Raw genomic sequence first — 6,768 nt, forward strand, 5'->3', positions numbered from 1 at the left:
ATCAAATAGAATTTCTCCAATTTTAACTCTTTATCATGTGGGAAATTGAATTAGCTTTCCAATGATACCAATTTTATCCAAATCCAGTATCGGAGTAAAATGTTATGAACATTTTACAGAGAACTGTCGGAACTGTCCATAAGCGACGGTCAGACCGATGGACCGTTGCCCAAGCCGTCGTGACTAAGGTAGTGAACCCAACTTCTGGTCAAGTGCGATGGCCAGGACTGATGGACCATTGAGCTAGTGATGGACCATCGCCTAAATCATTGAAGATGAGGCAGAAAGTTTATGTTCTGGCCAAGTGTAACGGTCAGGACCGATGGACCGTCGAGACGGTCCATCGATCCAGAGATGGACCATCGATCAAACCATCACCACTTTCGGTCAGTAATTTTATACCATTTTTAAAAGGGTATTTGAGCTAGCGACGGACCGGCGAGCCAGCGACAGACTGTTGACCAAACCGTTGCCACTTCCGATCAGTAATTATGTCGTTTTTAAAAGGGTACTTGGGTCCTTTTTCACCCTTTTTGACCCCTAATTATACCAGACTAGAGCTCATAACTTCATTATTCATCTAAAACACCAAATTAGGTTTCTTATTAAAGATCAATCCCCACGAACAAGATCTAAACCCTTCTTCAAGAAACTAAGAAATTCATGTTCTTCAAGTTTAAGAACCATCAAGAAAAAGTCAAGATCTGTGTTTCCCAATCCAAGATTGTTCAAGAAACGTTAGTTATTTTTCAAGATCCAAACTTTTGAGGTATGTTTAGTTTGGATTCATGGGTTTCTTTCACCCATGAAGATCGACAATCCTATTTTAAAATTATAAATTGTGAAACCCATGTTGTGGATTGATTATAATCATGTTTATGTTATTGTGCTACTTCTAAGTTGGAAGCTTTAATATGTTTTTATGAAATTTTGTTAATGGACTGAAATCGATGAAATTAAGTTGAATCAAGGAACTTGATGTATTAATTTGATGTTCATGCTTAAGCCCTAAGTTACGCATACTAGATATTTGATAAAATGCCTAAGAGAGTAAGATTTATGCTTATTGACTCAATACGGCCTAAATGATGAATCCATGCTTTATCCTTATGTTTTAAAATGACTCTTACGCTATTGTGATGCATCGAAATTGTTTGATGGATTGCACATTAGACTAGAATTGTGTAACCATTATATATTTGAATGCATTCCTATTCATGTACAAGAGTATGAGAACCAAGTGCTTCATGAAACTCCCAAGTGATTGTATTATGAATTATTGATTATGATCATGTGTTCAAGAAGTGTCATGTCTTGTTAGTTTCATACAATCGAGTCCTGGGGGTACTTGTATCCAAAAATTTAGCTATGTGCCTAGAGCCAATGTCAGTTTCATGATAATCTCAGTCAAGCCATGATCAGTAGAATTCAGTCAGTTACATGACTCAGGAAAACTCAATAAATTCAGTATCAATCAGTAATCTCAAAAATCTCAGTAATCTTAGTAATCTCAATCAGTTACCAGATCTCAGTAATATTCCATCAGTCAATGAAATTCAGTGAAATTAGTCCAATTCAGTCCAGTATATTCAGTTCAGTGCCTATTCAGATGGGAGTAGGATTCAACATCGAGTGAGCCCAAGGATGGGAACTCACCTGTTAGTAGAGGGTGTGATTCTTAGAAGTAATCCTTCTGCTCTAGAACTACATAGCCAACATAGGTTGAGACATCAAACCTGCTAAATGAGGGAAAATGAGGTGGATTAACCTATTAGATGAGGGTCCCGCCATTCTCATTAGAGTACCTACCAGAGGAAGGTCACTCACAGCTTATCCTTAACAGTGATGCGGTATTGATACCCTTCGAATTAGGGTTACAGATTGGACCCCAACTCATCTATAATAGCATATTAGGGGTATGTCAGTTAAAGGAATACTTTCCACAATCTCAGTCTCAGGTCTCAGTAATAGAACTCAGATAGTTCTACATAATTTAGGACTGTCAGATACAGTCACCCAGTATAGTATTAAACTTAGCTAGTTCCATCAGAATCTAGGCTATCAGATACAATCACTCAGTATCAGTTACATCAGTTATCAGTAACTCATGATTTCAGTATTCAAACTCAGTAGTCAGTATTATCACAAATTCAGTTATAGTTACTTATTCATGCATGTATTCTCATGTTCATGTTATACAGTCAGTTAGTATTGTTCATGCATATGAACTTTGTGCATTCAGCCTACCTCACTAGCATACCAGTACATTCAACTGTACTGATGCATTTTCGCTATGGTGTTTTATACTATAGGTTCAGAAGTACAAGATCTAGAACATCAATAGCATTCCAGTTTCAGCAGTCAGAGTCAGCAGTGAGTCCTCATCATTCGAGGATGTTATGATTTGATTACTTCACTTCTACAGTACTTAATTTATTTCAGTAGTTGGAGTTAGTTGGGGACATATCCCATCAACTCCTTATTCAGATAGTACAGTTTTAGAGGCTTTCATTCTATAGTATGTTCAGACAGTTATTTCTATTGTTTTTGTATTGATATACCATATTTTTAGATGTTGTGTTTTATCAGATATTTGAACGTTATGGCCTTTCAGCCTTGTATTCTGCATTTATAAAGTATATTATGCAGTGTTCTGGTACAGATATCAGTCATGAGTTAGCTTGTGGTCGTTCGGGGCCACGAGCACCGTATAGCATCCCGGGTACCAGATTTAAGATGTTACAACAGGCTATATAGAATCTTCCCTTGACTCGGCAGCCAAGCCCCTAATCCAAGTTTGCCGCAAAGGTTAGATTTTTTGAGCCTGATACACCACAGGGCACTAAGCCAGTGTGTAATCCCTCTTGGGGACATAAGAACCTATATCGTCAAAACACAGTTTGGAGCAATAAGTTTTTTGAACTCGTGCCTTCTTCGGGTAACCACCTAACATCTCTTAAGCCCATTTTTAATCTTTTCTGAACATGCATATTTAAGAACTCAAATTCTAAAAATCTGGAAGAAATCTGACTTCTATTCTATTTTGAGTCTATTATGGTATTATCTTTTTTGGTATCGTCATACCAAGACTTGCAAGTCATATGTCTAAACCATATCATAATAGTATTACAATTCTTTCATTCTAAATAATGTTCAGACCACCAAAAAATTCAAACAGGAGGATTCATATTTCAAAACATATTTCAAACTCTGCAAAGACTCTCTATCCTTTCAATATTTCAACCAATGGAGGTCAATTTCTCAAATCAATCATGTAATCTCTTCAATTATCGCATTTAGCATTTAAAACAAGAAATTATCACTCTCTTCAATTCACAATCGACATAAAATTCATATAAGATAGTAAATCATTGGTTCATGCTTTAAGACATGCAATTAAATGATAGTTTACTTGTAAATCAAGAAGTAACACAAAGAGAGAGGGAGATTCTTTCTTCATGTGCTCACTTCATATTTTAAAACTAAAAATATGTATAAACATATACATGAATAAAATTCAACTTCGTAATAGGGCCTCAATACCAAAACACATATCATTGAAAGGATTCACAATGCGTACTTTTTAATGAAATTCAAGCCCTTCATAAAAATATGATTTATCAACATTCAAAACATTAATATAAAATATTTATCCATGACCATGTAGTTTAGGAAAAACCTCATGTACCTTATGTTGTTTACCTTAAAGATTGGAATTCTAATCTTTACCCTTTTCTTGAAATCTTGATCTTAGATGAAACCTTAATTTCTCCTTGTTCTTGAGAGTGGAGAAGATTATGAGTGATGAGATACTGAGATTTTATCAGTTAATAGGGTTTAATGTGTGATTTAAGTCGTGGGGGTGGTTTTTAAGGTGAGGAAAATACCAAAATACCCCTAAAGAAACCAAAGAAAATTATAGAAATCTTCAGTTGATGCTCAAGGTTGACAGCCCATTAGTTAGGCAATGACTCGTCACCTGTGTCGTCACTTTTAGGCTTGAATTCCCCCCTTTCTGTACTTGGCTGAAGACTAGAGCTGATGGGTCATCACTTAGTTGACGGCTCGTTAGCTTAGACGTCACCTAAGTGATGGCTTATGAGCATAGTCCTCACTTAGTTGGCAGGCAGATACGTCAAAGTAAAATGAGTATAACTTTCTACTCCGATATCTGATTAAGATGAAACCTGTTGCATTGGAAAGAGGACTCAAAAATCTTTTTTTTGATATATGGTAGTTCCTCTAACTAATTATATAAAATAAGTTATGGTCAGAGGAATTTGACCAAAGTTTAGACATTTACTAAAACTTCATCGATAGGGAAAATTTTCAACTTGTCTTTGAATCAAGAGCCTTTACATGTAGGAATGATAGTTTACGTTATAGCCCAAAAATGCGGGTTGTTACATTATCCCCCTTGGGATCATGCCCCCCAAATGATGACTTGGGACACAACACACATGATTTCAATCACTAAATGGAAAGAACAGAGTAGTATAGAATTTGTACCTTCATGCATTCATTTATGGCTTTGAAGAGAGCCGGGTACTTCTGCGCATGTCATCTTCTGACTCCCACATATCTTTTTTAGCTTTTTTGTTTTTCCACAACACCTTAACCAAAGCTATTTCCTTACTCCTCATCTTCTGAACTTGGCAATCCAAAATGGCAATGGGTTTTTCTTTATACAACAAAGAGTCTTTCACATTGATCCCCTCTACATGGAATATTAGGGGATGATATCCAATGCACTTCTTCAACATGGACATATGGAATAATGGATGAATAGAAACTAGGATCCTGGTCAAATCTAACTTATAGGCAACCCCACAATCCTTTTTACAATTTGATACAATCTTATGTAATGAGGACTAAACTTTTCTTTCCTTCTGAATCACATGATTCCTATCATAGGGGAGACCTTGAGGAATACCCAACCACCAACCTCGAATTCTAAATCTCTCCTTCTAACATCGATAGAAGACTTCTGTTGACTCTGAGCCATCTTAAGTCTCTCCCTAATTATTTTAACCTTCTCCATTGTCTGATGAATAAGGTCAGGCCCAAGCAACCAGGTTTCAGCCACTTTATACCACCCAATTAGAGATCTATATCTCCTCTTATAATGTGCTTCAAAAGGAGCCATCTTAATACTGTCATGGTAGCTATTGTTGTAGGCGAATTCTATCAACGATAAATGATCCACCCAACTACCTTTGAATTCAATTAAGTAAAATTTGATACAATCCTATGTAACGACTCAGCTACCTTTTTCTTCTGGATTGCATGACTCCCTTCATACGGGAGACCTTAAGGAATACTCAATCGCCAACCTCAAATTCTAAATCTCTCCCTCTATCATTGACAGAAGACTTCTAGCGACTTTAAGCCATATTAAGTCTCTCCCTAATTATTTTAACATTCTCTATTGCCTGATGAACAAAGTCAGGCCAAAAAAAACAGGTTTTACCCACTTTATACCACCCAATTAGTGATCTATATCTCCTCTTATAAAGTGCTTCAAAAGGAGCCATCTGAAAACTGTCATGGTAGCTATTGTTGTAGGTGAATTCTACCAATAGAAAATGATCCACCCAACTACCTTTGAAGTCAATTACACAGGACCTCAACTATCCTCAAGGGTCTGAATGGTGCGTTCATCTTAACCATCAGTTTAAGGGTGGTAGAAAGTACTCAGGTTCACTTGGGTACCTAAAACCCTCTGAAAAGACCACCAAAACTATGAAGATAATTACATACCTTGGTCAGATATAATGGACACTGGTGCCCCATGCAAGCAAACTATTTCCTAAATGTACATGTTGGTATAATCATCTCCCGAATAGTTAGTCCTCACAGGTAGGAAGTTATCTGACTTAGTCATCCAATCTAGAATCACCCAAATGGAGTCATATTAGTTCTGGGACTTTGGAAGCCCTGTGATGAAATCCATCTTGATCATATCCTAATTCCACATAGGCAAAGTTATCTTTTGAGAAGTGCCACCTGGCCTCAAATGTTCCACCTTTACTTATTGACAATTTAAACACTTAGAAACAAAATTAGCAGCATCATGTTTCATATTGTTCCACCAATAAATCGTCTTAAGATCATGATACATTTTCGTAGAGCCTGGGTGAACAACATACCTCAAAATGTAAGCTTTGTCAAGAATTCATTCCTATGATCTATCCACATTTGGCACACATAGCCTACCTTGATACCTCAAAATCCCATCACCACCAATTTCAAATGCCATCACCTTATGTTGACTGACATCATTCTTAATCTGCAACAAAATAAGATATTCGACTTGTTTTTCTTTAACCTTAGGACACAGGGAGAATTTATCTATCTTATGAATAACTACTCCCCCATCTTTATAATCCAAGAGTCGAACTCCCAAATTTGTAAGTCGGTGAATATTTTTCCCCATCTCGCTCTTTCTTTCATCAACATGAGAAAGGCTGCCCCTTGATAACCTTTTAAGAGCGTTGTCCATTACATTTGCCTTGCCCAAATGATAGTTCAAGCTCATATCATAGTCTTTCAACAATTCTAACCACTGCCTTTGTCTGAGATTAAGTTCTTTCTGTGAGAAAACAGATTGCAAACTTTTGTGGTCAGTAAATAATCAACATGTACACCATACAAATAATGACGCCATATCTTAAGTGTGAACACCACTGCTACTAACTCCAAGTCATGAGTAGGGTAGTTCTTCTCGTGCACCTTTAACTCTCTAGTTGCATAAGCCACCACTTTACC

This window comes from Capsicum annuum, chromosome 3, assembly GCF_002878395.1.
Source record: "Capsicum annuum cultivar UCD-10X-F1 chromosome 3, UCD10Xv1.1, whole genome shotgun sequence".
NCBI lineage: Eukaryota > Viridiplantae > Streptophyta > Magnoliopsida > Solanales > Solanaceae > Capsicum > Capsicum annuum.